Genomic DNA, 15,727 nt, shown 5'->3' on the forward strand with positions numbered 1-15,727 from the left:
ATAAGACCAAAATGCTACCCAATATGATACAGCTATGTTATGTACTGTCAAACTACACTAATCTCTTCCCTGTAATAGTGATGTTTACTTTTCTCCTTGATATCTTATAACTTAAATACTATGATATAATGTTAACAATACTTAACTAATTAATCAGTTCAGTTCGGTCACTCAGTGGTGTCCAACTTTTTGTGACCCCATGAACCGCAGCACGCCAGGCCTCCCTGTCCATTACCAATTCCCAGAGTTCACTCAGACTCACGACCATAGAGTCAGTGATGCCATCCAGCCATCTCATCCTCTGTCGTCCCCTTCTCCTCCTGCCCCCAATCCCTCCCAGCATCAGAATCTTTTCCAATGAGTCAACTCTTCGCATGAGGTGGCCAAAGAACTGGAGTTTCAGCTTTAGCATCATTGCTTCCAAGGAAATCCCAGGACTGATCTCCTTCAGAATGGACTGGTTGGATCTCCTTGCCATCCAAGGGACTCTCAAGAGTCTTCTCCAACACCACAGTTCAAAAGGATCAATTCTTCAGCGCTCAGCTTTCTTCACAGTCCAACTCTCACATCCATACATGACCACAGGAAAAACCATAGCCTTGACTAGACGGACTTTGGTGGCAAAGTAATGTCTCTGCTTTTCAATATGCTATCTAGTTTGGTCATAACTTTTCTTCCAAGGACTAAGCATCTTTTAATTAGTATTAGTTAGTAATTCTGTCTGGATTGGATTATTATAGTTTTACCTTGACCTTAACCACAGGACATTTGGGATCACCTATATTGCAGACATACTCTTCCTTTCCTCCTTTGTGAGGTAGCAGTTCAATTTCCCCTTTGTAGTCACAATCAGTCACTCCAGTTAGCACAGTAATAAACTTTGTTGATTCAGAAACTCAGGAGTCCAACATGTCTGGGTAGCCTTAACTTTCACTTCAGTCAAACCATTGTGGTGGCTCTAGATAGAAGCATTCCTCCCTTTGGAACCAACACCTTTAAGTCAACAGAGCATAAGATCGCAGTAACAGCCAGCAAAACTTTTACTGGAGGGTCATTTAGGGTAGTAGGGAGTGCTGCCATTCCAGTTGTACACCTTTATCCCTGGACATGTGAATTCTGGATTTGGTAGAAAGAACATCATATATTGGATACTGATTCAGATAAGAAGCTTGTCCCAATCCTGTAAGACATTGTCACCTAGCTGACACTTAATCTTCGAAATGCTGTTTTACCAGTCCATCAAACTAGCTACTTTAGGATGGTGAGGAATATTGAATAACCATGGGCATATACCCATTGTACTCACTTCATTTGTTGTGAAGCGAGTTCCTTGATCAGAAACTATGCTCTATGTAATGACATGATGGTGGATAAGGCATTCTCTAAGTCCACAGATAATATTTTGGCAGAAGCATTATATGCAGGGATTAAATACATAGCCAGAGTAAATGTCTACTTCAATAACAATACCATGCTGCCTCTTCCATGATGGAAGTTGTTCAGTATATTCAACCTGCAATTAAGTAGTTGGTTAATCAACCCATGGGATAGTACCATATTGGTGACTCAGTATTGATGTCTGGTTGCAAACTTGGAAGCAGTCATAGCAAGATAGGTTGTGGTGAGTGAAAGTCTGTATTGCTGAGCTCATGTGTAGCCTCCATCTCTGTCCCTATGGTCATTTTATTAACGAGCTCATTGGGTAATGACAGGGATGGCTTGGGATGAAGGCTGATAGGTATTCACAGAACAGATTGATAATTAAATCACTTGATAATTAAAATAATCTTCTGCTAAGATTACCTTTGGTGAGTATTTACATTGACGACAAATATCTTCATGTTTTTTACCCACTTATGATACTTCTTCCCCAAATTTTCTCGTCATCAATTTTCTAATCATGTTCTATTTAGTTCCTTGATCATCTAGCCAAGCCATGAATTCAGTATATAATTGCACATCTGGTCATTTATCCTTCCAAACAAATTGAAAAACCAGGTGCACTGCTTCAAATTCTGCCTTCTGGGTGCTATAGTGATTCACATTCTGGTGCTGCATGCTTATTGTGTAGAACCATCTGAGCCTCTTGATGAAAGTGAAAGAGGAGAGTGAAAAAGTTGGCTTAAAACTCAGAAAACTAAGGTCATGGCATCTGGTCTCATCACTTCATGGCAAATAGATGGGGAAACAGTGAAAACAGTGACAGACTATTTTTGGGGGCTCCAAAATCACTGCAGATGGTGATTACAGTTATGAAATTAAAAGATGCTTGCTCCTTGGAAGAAAAGCTATAACCAACCTAGACAACTTATTAAGAAGCAGAGACATTACTTTGCTGACAACTGGAAGGACTGATGCTAAAGCTGATACTTTAGCCATCTGATGTGAAGAACTGACTCATTTGAAAAGACCCTGATGCTGGGAAAGATTGAAGAAGGGAGGAGAAGGGGATGACAGAGGATGAGATGGTTGGATGGCATCATCGGCTCAAAGGACATGAGTTTGAGTAAACCTGGGAACTGGTGATGGACAGGGGAGCCTGGCATGCTGCAGTCCATAGGCTCACAAAGAGTTGGACATGAATGAGTGACTGAACTTAACTGAACTGATCTGTAACCAGACTGGAGTCTTCTCTTCCTTGGTCTAGTGATCATAGGCAGCTGTCTATGAGGCAATACTTGCAGGCTGGGAGAGAGACTCTAGTGTGGCAGTGTAGTAGGAATGTGGATAATGGACATTTAGGCCACTTTTCCATATAACTTGCATGAGCCTTCATGACATGCTCAGGCCCAAACCCTTATATCCCACTTCCATGTGATGATGACTTGCTGCTATGCAATCCACCTTTATAGCTTGATGAGTCATGTAATATCTAGTTCATGATGCATAGCTCAAGTCATATAGTAACTAAGGGGCCTGTAGTTAATCATTCCATTTTTTACTAGGGCCCAACAGGAGGATAGAAACTATTTCTTAAAAGAAGATTAGCTCATTGTGATTTTAATTTGCATTTCCCTGGTGTTTAGTGATACTGAGCACATTTTCATAAATCTGTTGGCCATTTGTGTATCTTCTTTGGTGGAATGGTTAAGTCCTTTGTCTATTATGGGTTATTTGGTTTTTGCCATTGAATTATAGGAGTTCCTTATATATTTAAGATATTAGCCCTTTATCAGTTATATGGGTTGCACATATTTTCACCTGTTCTTTAAGTTTTCTTTTCATTTTGATTGATTTTTTTCTTTATCATGCAGAATCATTTTAGTTGGATGTAGTCATACTTGTCTATTTTTGCTTTTTGGCCTATGCTTTTGGTGTTATAGCCAAGAAATCATTACCAAGGCCAATGTCAAGAAGGTTTTTCCTATTTTCTTCTAGAAGTGTTGTTTTCAGGTGTTAACATTTAAGTCTTTAATCTATTTTGAGTCGATTTGTGTAGGATATAAAATGAGTCCAATTTTATTATTTTGCACATGGATATTCAGTTTTTCCAACACCATTTATTGAAGGGAATATCCTTCCCCATTGTCTGTTCTTAGCATCCCTGTTGAAGATCAGTTTATCATATCTGTTTGGTTTATTTCTGGGCTCTCTATTCTATTCCATGGTTTATATGTTTGTTTTTATGCCAGTTCCATACTGTTTTGACTACTGTAGTTTTGTAATATATTTATATCTTATATTATTTTCCTGATTTTTTTAGTTGTTTTTGTTCTTTTGTAGTTCACTGAGCATCTTTAAGATGACTACTTGAATTCTTTGTCAGGCAGTTTGTAGGTCTCTATTTCTTTAGGTTCAGTTTAGGAACCTTATTTTGTTCCCATTTCCTTCTCCAGGGGATTGAACCTGGGTCTCCTGCATTGCCAGTAGATTCTTTACCATATGAGCCACCAGGGAAGCCTGTTGGTCATGTCATATTTCCCTAATTCTTTGCAATTCTTGTGGCCATGCATTGGTCTCTGTGCATTTGAAGACACAAATCCACCTCTTCTTTGTAGACTGGCTTCATCAAGGAAAGCCCCTCATCAGTCAACCTGGCCAAAGCGTAGTGTATGAGTGAGCTGGCTGCCAGGATCTACATGTGTGCAGGCCCAATAACAGGTTCCCAGAATGGATAAGCCTGTTTCCTGCAGAAGTCGGGGAGTGATGGGCCAGGTGTTGAGATCCTTACTCTAGCCATTGAGAGTTTCTGCCCCTTTCTTTTGTTCTTAGCTAACCCCAAGTGATCCAGCCATGCTGGTTCCCTCAGTGTCTTGCATGAGGCTTTGAGAGAAGTGATCTCTGAAAGTCTGGGAAAGTCAGATGCTCATTTTACTCTCTCTTTCCCCCATGGGGCTGTGATGTGCTGTTTTAGGGGAGGGGAAAAGCAATACTGCTTTTCTTAGCATTTTCAATATATTTTTTCTTATGTCTATACTGCTCCAGGACACTGAGGCTTCATCTGGATCCTGGAGATTTCATGAAGTCATTTTTATCCATGGATGATTGTTAAACAGGTGTTTCAGTGAGAAAGGCTGGAACTCCCCATTCTTTTATCATGCTGACATCACTCTGTTAAATTTAATATATATTAATCAGTGATAACTTTGTGATCAACTGAATCACTCATAATTATTAGTTTAATTATATTCAAGAGTTTAGTGTAACAAGTAAAACTATCATGAATATTTTGTTAAATTAGTAGTCATTTAAGCATAAGTAAAATCTTAATTGTCTGATACATGGGAATTTTGAAGAGTAGACAATTATTAAAATGATCTTAGACCTGAATTTTGAGTAGTTGTACCATTTCCAAGGGCTTTTCAGTGGTAAAGAACCTGCTTGCCAATGCAGGAGACATAAAAGAGGCAGGTTTGATCCCTGGGTAGGAAGGATCCCCTGGAGAAGGGCATGGCAACCCACTCCAGTATTCTTGCCTGGAGAATCCCCATGGACAGAAGAGTCTGGCGGACTACAGTCCATAAAGTCACAAAAAGTTGAATACAACTGAAGCGACTTAGCACACACACACCATTTCCAAGTATTTGTTGTTTCATGAAGGAAGCTGCACTGTTTTTCTATCTACTCATATTCTTCTTTGAAAATAAACAACTAAAATCTTGGAACTTACCCATGGGATAAAGGGTTAATTAACAATATAGATTTAAGTTTATCTTTGATTGCATAAAATTCTTATTATAATTGGCTTTCATCACGGATAAAGTGTTTATGTTCATTTATGTGAGTTGTTGACCTTTTCTTTTGATTAACTGTAACCAATTAAAATTAGAGACATATTTCATGCCCACCTAACATGGTATATATCTAGACTAAATGTGGAAATGAGTGTCTTATGCAGGTAGCACAAAACTAAGCACACAAAGCAGAGGTTTTTAACAAACCATTCTTCATTGTGAGAGCAAATATTTTAGCATTCTAATTCACTACAAAATGAAACTGTGAGAATTCTGAGAAACAAACAAAAATTAACAATGATCAAGTGTTCCAGGCATACCTAACCAAAGGCCTAAGATATCTAATTGTTGAATATGCTTGGAACCAAATTGTGAAAATCTAGAATTGTCAGAGTTTAGGGAGATGATCTTCCCAATATATTTAATACTATAAAGGCCAAAATGTAAGCACTGTGTTTACTTCTGAACATCACCCTTGAGAGGAGATATTCGTATGCTGGAACTTGTCTAATACATGGATTGTTGGGACCTCGGACCACATAATTAGTAACTGGGGTACTGGCCTGAAAGAAAGGCCAATCACAAAACAAAAATAAATAAATAAATAAACTTAATAGTGGTCTTCAAATATTTTAGGGACTTTTATATTATGCACCAATTAGAATTGTTTTTTTTTAGGCTTTCAGGGAGTGGGAAGTAGATGAAAAACTAAGACTATAAATTTCACCTTAACTTAAAAAAAATCTCCTTCTAATATTCAGAGTCACTTAAAAATGCTATAACGGTTTGCTTTAACAAGAAGAGTGTTATTATTGGAAATAGTCAAGGATATTAAACTGTCATTGAGTTGTGAGGATATAGAGTAGATTCAAAGATCTAATAGATACTTGGCTTAGCTATGTAATTAGATTAACTCTATCAATGCCCTTTCTAGATGTGATTATTTCTGAATATACAATATAAAATGATTGTAGAAGCTAATTTATAAAGGAATAACATACTAAGAAATATGAAATAGAGACATTTATCAAAATAGGTACCAGTCATACACACTGGAAACTACAAAATAATACCGAGAAAAACCAGAGTCCTAAATATATGGTAAGATATTGCCAAATTGATTGAAAATCCAAACAACCTAAAATAGTTAAAGCAATTTTGCAAAATAACAACAAAGTTAGAGAAATAGCACTATGATTCAAAACTTTACACAGACATTTATGTAATCTATATAGTCTATATTATGTAGAGAGAGATATCCAGATACATAGATAGACAGTTGTCACAGAATGAAAAATAAATCAGTGCAGTGGGAAATGGGCAAAATCAAGACACTGAAACAAACATTTCATAAAGTAAGATATATGAATGTGAAGTAAGTATTGAAAAGATGCTTAGCATCTTTAGTAATCAGGAAAATTTAGTTAAGAACACAATTAGATAAAATTCCTCACCTATTAGAATGGCTGACATTGAAATAACAAGTGTTAGCAAGGATGCACAGCCACTTTAACACTTATACATTGCAGGTAAGAATGCAAAATGATAGAGCCACTTTGGAAAACTATTTGACAGTATCTTTAAATGTGTACCTATTATCAGATCAGATCAGTCTCGCAGTCATATCCGACTCTTTGCGACCTCGTGAATAGCAGCACGCCAGGCCTCCCTGTCCATCACCAACTTCCGGAGTTCACTCAGACTCACGTCCATCGAGTCAGTGATGCCATCCAGCCATCTCATCCTCTGTCGTCCCCTTCTTCTCTTGCCCCCAATCCCTCCCAGCATCAGAGTCTTTTCCAATGAGTCAACTCTTCGCATGAGGTGGCCAAAGTACTGGAGTTTCAGCTTTAGCATCATTCCTTCCAAAGAAATCCCAGGGCTGATCTCCTTCGGAATGGACTGGTTGGATCTCCTTGCAGTCCAAGGGACCCTCAAGAGTCTTCTCCAACACCATAGTTCAAAAGGATCAATTCTTTGGTGCTCAGCCTTCTTCACAGTCCAACTCTCAAATCCATACATGACCACAGGAAAAACCATAGCCTTGACTAGACGAACCTTTGTTGGCAAAGTAATGTTTCTGCTTTTGAATATGCTATCTAGGTTGGCCATAACTTTCCTTCCAAGGAGTAAGGGTTTTTTAATTTCATGGCTGCAGTCACCATCTGCAGTGATTTAGGAGCCCAGAAAAATAAAGTCTGACACTGTTTCCACTGTTTCCCCATCTATTTCCCATGAAGTGATGGGACCGGATGCCATGATCTTCATTTTCTGAATGTTGAGCTTTAAGCCAATTTTTTCACTCTCCACTTTCACTTTCATCAAGAGGCTTTTGAGTTCCTCTTCATTTTCTGCCATAAGGCTGGTGCCATTTGCATATCTGAGGTTATTGATATTTCTCCCGGCAATCTTGATTCCAGCTTGTGTTTCTTCCAGTCCAGCGTTTCTCATGATGTATTCTGTATATAAGTTAAATAAACAGGGTGACAATATACAGCCTTGATGAACTCCTTTTCCTATTTGGAACCAGTCTGTTGTTCCATGTCCAGTTCTAACTGTTGCTTCCTGACCTGCATACAAATTTCTCAAGAGGCAGATCAGGTGGTCTGGTATTCCCATCTCTTTCAGAATTTTCCACAGTTTATTGTGATCCACACAGTCAAAGGCTTTGGCATAGTCAATAAAGCAGAAAGAGATGTTTTTCTGGAACTCTCTTGCTTTTTCCATGATCCAGTGGATGTTGGCAATTTGATCTCTGGTTCTTCTGCCTTTTCTAAAACCAGCTTAAGCATCAGGAAGTTCACGGTTCACATATTGCTGAAGCCTGGCTTGGAGAATTTTGAGCATTACTTTACTAGCGTGTGAGATGAGTGCAATTGTGCAGTAGTTTTAGCATTCTTTGGCATTGCCTTTCTTTGGGATTGGAATGAAAACTGATTTTTTCCTGTCCTGTGGCCACTGCTGAGTTTTCCAAATTTGCTGGCATATTGAGTGCAGCACTTTCACAGCATCATCTTTCAGGATTTGGAATAGCTCAACTGGAATTCCATCACCTCCACTAGCTTTGTTTGTAGTGATTCTTTCTAAGGCCCACTTAACTTCACATTCCAGGATATCTGGCTCTAGGTCAGTGACCACACCATCGTGATTATCTGGGTTGTGAAGATCTTTTTTGTACAGTTCTTCTGTGTATTCTTGCCATCTCTTCTTTCACTGTTATCAAAGAGATGTGAAAACATTCATTCATTAAAAAAACTTGTACAATAATATTCATAGAAGCTTTATTGATAAGGGTCAAGAACTGAAAGCAACCTAAATATTTAATAACAAGAAATTTAACAAACATATTTTCATAAATTCATACAATGGAATACTTCTAAATAACAGAAAGAAACAAGCTGCTGATATAGAAAATAATATGGATGAATATAAAAAATAGTATGCTGTAGGAAATAAGCCAGATGAATACAAGTTCATAGTGTATGAATCTATTTATATGAAATGTTAGAAAGTCAAAACAATCTTTAGTAGCAGAAAGTAAGTCTGAATTTCATAGATACATTGCACTGGCTGCAAAGAGGCACTCCAGAAAATTTGGGGTTGGTAGAAATGCTTTATATTTTAATTTTGATAGGGGTTAAACAGGAGTATACATTACCCAAGTTCGTTAATTGTATAATTAAAAACAGCATGCTTTATTTCTGTATTCATATCTCAAAGTTTATTTTTTTAAAAAGATGGTGAAAAATGTGAAAAGATATACATGTTGAATGTAATCAGAATGTAAGGAGCTAAACAGTATGTAAACATCTTGAGTGATTATTTTAAGAAAAACACAGTAAAAAATGTTGTCCCAAAACTACTGAATGATCAGGTCACTAAAGGAAAAGATACTTACAGAATGGATAAAAAAGGAGGTGGAAAAGGAAGGATAGACTGTTTGTATTAATTGCTACTTTTCTGTGTAAACAATGACTAAATATGTCAATGTAGACATAACATCTGATTATAAAGGAAAATGGTAATATTCTCCTAGTGTTTTCAGGAAATGATGTTTTTGTAAGTAATATAATTTAAAGCAGGCTAGAAATAATTTTCTGCTGCTACATCATCCCAAACTGTCTTTTCAATAAAAAAGACATATGGCATTAATTATGGGATGGCAATATGAAAAGCACATGTTAATTTTCATGTGAAATAAACTGCATAAAATATTTTTATGACTGTCATCATCATTATTATAACACTTCCTAGATACTTGCCCAGCCTTGAAAAAATTTTTCAAATTTTATGTCAATTGCACCAGGCTGAAAAACAAAGATGTTGCTCTTATCACATTAAGAGTAGTAATCCTTTTTCTTTAATATCTGAGTAAAAAATATCAGGGAGATGAAATGCATTTGCTGATACTTTTGAATTTTTTAGGTTACACACATACACCTTAGTGTAAAACTTCAGATATATATGGGAATATAAGTATGTATATATATATACAGTGTGTGTGTGTGTGCATGTTCACTCATGTCTGACTTTTTGCCACTCCACAAACTGTAGCCCACCAGACACCTTTGTCCATGGAATTTTCCAGGCAAGAGACACTGGAGTGAGTTGTCTGCCCTCCTCCAGGGGATCTTCCTGACCCAGGGATCCAACATACATCTCTTATGTTGCCTGCATTGGTAGGTGGTTTCTTTACTACTAGCACCACCTGGGAAGCCAAGAACGAAAGTGTTAGTTGATCAGTTGTAGCCTGAGACCCCATGGGCTGTAGCCTGCCAGGCTCCTCTGTCCATGGCATTCTCCAGGAAATACTGGAGTAGGAAGCCATTCCTTTCTTCAGAGGATCTTCCTGACCCAGGGATCAAACCCAGGTCTCCTGCATTGCAAGCAAATTCTTTACCATCTGAGCCACCAGGAAAGCCATAGTAATCATAATTATTTATAGATTTCATATATAAGAATTCATCTTCTTGCTAAAATTTATTTGTAAACTCCAAAATTGATATTGATGGCACTTTTGCAGTCATTTGCAGGCATGCTCAGAGATCAAAAGTCTTAGTCGAGTTTTTGTACTTTTCCATCTAAGGTCAAAGCACATTCTCAAATGACTTGGAACAAAGTGATTCTCTGCTTTCTTGTTTCAACTATCATACAGTGAGCAAATGTCCCTTCCATGATCTGTTTAGTGCAATATTTCTCAATTTTCATGTTTTGTGGATAGTGACTTCATTGTTTAAAAGCATAGTGCAAATGTATTCTAGTGTCTGTAAATACAAAAAAAGCTGTGACATTCCTTACTGAGAAAATATCAGTAAACATGGTAGATAAGCTTTATTCAAGTATGAGTTACAGTGCTGCTGGCCATGAGTTCAATGTTAATGATTCAGCAATATCTATTTAATGAAGTGCCTGTAAATAGAACACATATAAAACAAGACTATATATCATTCTGTGGATGAACATGTTGTGACCAAAGACTCATAGGAACCTAACCCTGTATTTCTCCTGGGAGCAGTGGTTCAATATGCTCTAATGCAGTGTTCATAGTGACTCTATAGAGCATGCATGCTCAGTCGCTTCAGTTGTGTCCAACTCTTTGAAACCATATGAACTGTAACCCAGCAGGTTCCTCTGTCTGTGGGGTTTTCTAAGCAAGAATACTGGAGTGGGTTGCCATATCCTCCTCCATGGAATCTTCCTGACCCAGAATCAAACCCATGTCTCCTGAGTCTCCTGCATTGAAAGGTGGTTTCTTTAACAGTGAACCACCTGTGAAGCCCTCTATAGAGCATAATAACTATGAATAATGAGAATGAATTATACCAGTTAAGAAAGTAGACACTGACTTCAGTAGTTTCTAATTCATATTACTTAAAGCAGTGACCATAAAATTGTTAGGCAAGAATCATTTGGGGAACTTCCTGGTGATTTCATTATTTTTGTCCCAGTCTCTAACTGGCTATAATACTTCCCATCTCAGTTAGCACTTGAGGATCCAATGAATAGACAGAAGCTTCAAACAAATTCAGACTGGCTTATCAGTATTCTTTTCTCTCATATCCATATTTTGTGACTATCTACTTTTTGGTTCTAGGCTCTGCTTGTTTTAGTGAATTTTTAGTACCTACTAGTTCTCTGCATTTCCCTAGTTTCTCAGATGGTGAAGAATCCACTTTCAGTGCAGGAAACCCAGTTTGATCCATAGGTCTGGAATGGCTAACCACTCCAGTATTCTTGCCTGGAGAATTCCGTGGACAGAGGAGCCTGACAGGCTACAGTCCATGGGGTTGCAAAGAATCGAACATGACTGAATGACTAAGCACATACACACTAGTTCTCTACTATTTTAGCTATTTTCTCTAAACTTCAACTCTGGCTTTATAGTTAAAGTATCACCATAGCTGAGTAGTTCCTAAGTCTCCTCCTGCTCTGGATTTTTCCTGGGTGACTTATACCATGGCTAGAGAAGATATCAAGGCAAGATGCTTTTATACAACCATCTGAGAAAAAGACTGACCTATTTGTTGTAACACAGTTATATGTGTGTGAATGCTCAGTCATGTCCAACTTCTTGTGACCTCATGGCCTATAGCTTGCCAGGCTCCTCTGTCCATGAATTATATATGCACATGGCAATACAGAAGTAAAAGCAACACAAAGTCTATTAATACAGTAAAAAGCTAGCCACCTCCAGCTCCAGCTTAAGCCTTTAAGCCCTCAGTCCCTTCCCCTAGAAGAAATCATTTTTAATATCTACTTTTTATTCCTATTGATGATTATTCCTTGAAAAATAAATCATAGGAATAAAACATTATTTTTATCTAGGAATTATTTATTTACTCTGTGAAAAGAAAGATTTTTCATTCACATACTTATCTACCATTTTCACCCCTCCACTCTTTATACTTAATGTAGTTATTTTAAATTTACCCTTTCATATCCTTGATTAACTTCCAATAACTAATAGTTATTTTAATGTTTGACTTTGTACCATATATTCTTTCCTTCTTAAACTTTACAACTCTGTCTGTTGTGTTTTATTAGTCACAACTTTTCCTCCACACCTCTCTTTCTTTTTCAAACCTCAACTTTTGTCAACTGTTTTACTAAATTTTAAGAATATGTAATATTGATTTTATTTTTAAACCTTATTTATTATTTTAACATTGTACCTGCCTCATTTTTACTGAAATGTAATAGATACATAGCACTGTGCACCTTGAAGATGTATATAATACATCTTCAAATGATTTTGAAGCATAATGATTTGCCTTATATACATCATGAAATTATTCTCACAATAAAGTTTAGTGAATATCCATCATCTCATCAGTTCAATTGCTCAGTCGGGTCCAATTCTTTATGACTCCATGGACAGCAGCAAGCCAGGCCTCCTTGCCCATCACCAACTCCTGGAGTTTACTCAAACTCATATCCATTGAGTCGGTGATGCCATCCAACCATCTCATCTTCTGTCATCCCCTTCTCCTGCCTTCAATCTTTCCCAGCATCAGGGGCTTTTCCAATGAGTCAGCTCTTCGCATCAGGTGGCCAAAGTACTGGAGTTTCAGCTTCAGCATCAGTCCTTCTAATGAATATTCAGGACTGATCTCCTTTAGGATGGACTGGTTGGATCTCCTTGCAGTCCTAGGGACTCTCAAGAGTCTTCTCCAACACCACAGTTCAAAAGTATCAATTCTTCAGTGCTCAGCTTTCTTTATAGTCCAACTCTCACATCCATATATGACTACTGAAAAAACAATAGCCTTGACTAGATGGAACTTTGTTGGCAAAGTAATGCCTCTGCTTTTTAGTATGCTGTCTAGGTGGGTCATAACTTTTCTTCCAAGGAGTGTCCTTTAATTTGTTGTTGTTGTTCAGTCACCCAGTTGTGTCCAACTATTTGTGACTCCATGGACTATAGCATGCCATGTTGCCCTGTCCTTCACCATCTCCTAGAACTTGCTCAAACTCATGTCCATTGAGTCTGTAATGCCATCCAACCATCTTATCCTCTGTCATCCCCTTCTCCTCCTGCCTTCAATCTTTCCCAGCATCAGGGTCTTTGCCAGTGAGTCAGCTGTTTACATCAGGTGGCCAAATACTGGGCTTCAGCCTCAGCATCAGTTCCTCCAATGGATATTCAGGATTGATTTCATTTCAGATTGACTGGTTTGATATCCTTGCAGTCCAAAGGACTCTCAAGAGTCTCCTTCAACACCACAACTCAAAAGCATCAATTCTTTGGAACTCAGCCTTCTCTATGCTCCAAGTCTCACATCCATACATGACTACTGGAAAAACTGTAGCTTTGATTATACAGATCTTTGTGAGCAAAGAAATGTCCCTGCTTTTTAATATGCTGTCTAGGTTGGTCATAGCTTTTCTTCCAAGGAGCAAGCGTCTTTTAATTTCATCAGTGCAGTCACCATCTGTAGTGATTTTGGAGCCCAGGAAAATAAAGTCTGTCTCTCTTCCACTGTTTCACCATCTGTTTGCCATGAAGTGATGGGACCAGATGCCATGATCTTCATTTCTTGAATGTTGAGTTTTAAACCAGTTTTCTCACTCTCCTCTTTCACCTTCATCAATTGTTTCTTAAGTTCCTCTTCACTTTCTGCCATAAGTGTGGTGTCATTTGCATATCTGAGGTTATTGATATTTCTCCCAGCAAAGAATTATAGAGTTAAGAAATAGGAAAAATTTCTTTTTCCTTGTGGTGAGAACTGTTAGTTTTGACTCTCTTAACAACTGTCATATATTACTGATGACAGTGTTAATTATATTCATGTTATACATTTTATCCTTAGAACTTGTTTTGTAACTGGATGTTTGTACCCTGTGACTGCCTTCATCCATTTCCTCCTCTCCTCACCCTCCTGCCCCTGGTAACCACAAATAAGATATTTTTTCCTATGAGTTTGTTTGTTAAACTCTATTTAAACACTCTTGTTTGATCTCAAGGTCAACTTTGAATGTTAAAAAACAAATAAGAGGATTTACTTTACAATGAAACATTCTCTCTCTCTCTCTTTAGTTGCTAAGTCGTATCAGACTCTTGCGACCCCATGGGCTGTAGCCTGCCAGGATCCTCTGTCCATGGGATTCTCCAGGCAAGAATACTGGAGGGGGTTGCCATTTCCTTCTCCAGGGAATCTTCCTGACCCATGAATCAATCCCGAGTCTCTTGCATGGCAGGCAGATTCTTTACCAACTGAGCCCTGTGGGAAGCCCTTACTATGCAGTATAATAGCAAGCAGAGTGATAAGTTATTGTTTCTTTCTCATAGATTCATTATAACCTTGTGGCATCAAAAACACATAAAAGTAAAAAAGTTGAAAGTGTTGGTCACTCAATCATGTCCAACCCTTTGGGATTCCATGGACCGTAGACCACCGGGCTCCTCTGATCATGGTATTCTCTAGGCAAGAATACTGGAGTGGGTAGCTTTTCCCTTCTTCAGGGGATCTCCACAATGGAAGGACTCAACCTGGGTCATCTACATTGCAGAAATATTCTTTACTCTCTGAGCCACCAGGGAAGCCCTGAAAACACATGGTCCTAGTGTATCAGTGATTTAAGATTTGGCAGGTCAGTTTACTTAATATTTGGGTTGCAACTTTGTTGTAGTTTTTCTCTCCAGTTATTATACTATACAGAATAATATATACTATATATACTTATTATATATATTTCTAAGTGAGAAACCAAAAGCAATTTAAAATCTCAGTAATATACTATGTAATATCTGTAGTATTATATATTATATAATTTAAAATCTCAATAATATATATGATATATATTATTTATACAATTATATATTATAATTTATATATGATAAAATGTTATTAAATTATTAACATATATTATTAATATTATAATATTACTAATATATAATATATTATGTACATTATTGAGATTTTAAATTATATAATATATAATATTTTAGATATTATATTATTGAGATTTTAAATTGTTTTTGGTTTCTTAGAATTATATACAAATATCTTCTTAAACTTGTGGCTGATATGTTTTAGGTTTTTCTTCTGTTACTTGAATTTGGAAGCTTTTGATTTCCTATTTTATTTTGGATGGTTACTACTCAGATCTATCATAAACTGTTATGTCATTCTGAACTTCATTTGTATTAAAGTTTTGAAGTAATCCCATTTTTTTCCTTCTTTTAGTCTTCACACTTATTTGACTAAAGTACATTCTTCAAGTAACTTCCTTAGATAAAGTATATTGAATGCAAACTTTCTGAATCTTTGTCTCTCTAAAATTACTAATTCAGTCAAGTATAGAATTTCATACAGTGAAATGTGGCGGATTCATGTTTACATATGGCAAAACCAATACAATATTGTAAAGTTAAAAAATAAAATAAAAAAAAAATTATGTCATTGATCCCTATACCACTGCTGCTGCTGAAAAATAACCTGGCTCTTAGTTTCTCAGCTTATTCTAGTCTTTCTCTCCTTGCTTCCTTTCTTTCTCTCTTACTCCCCTCTCCCATCCTTCCTTTGGTGAAATGTATCTATATCTATGCCTAT

General features: G+C 37.1%; 1 long non-coding RNA gene across 1 annotated transcript in view; it reads right to left on the reverse strand.

The window, feature by feature from the left end:
* Positions 1–6,182: 6,182 nt before the first annotated feature.
* The window catches only part of LOC132346264 (uncharacterized), a 68,664-nt gene continuing 59,119 nt past the window's right edge, over positions 6,183–15,727 (reverse strand). Inside the window, exon 2 of the long non-coding RNA XR_009496044.1 lies at positions 6,183–8,387. This is a non-coding gene — a long non-coding RNA (uncharacterized lncRNA). The remainder of the gene's footprint in view (positions 8,388–15,727) is intronic.

This window comes from Bos taurus, chromosome 1 (assembly GCF_002263795.3).
Source record: "Bos taurus isolate L1 Dominette 01449 registration number 42190680 breed Hereford chromosome 1, ARS-UCD2.0, whole genome shotgun sequence".
Lineage (NCBI taxonomy): Eukaryota > Metazoa > Chordata > Mammalia > Artiodactyla > Bovidae > Bos > Bos taurus.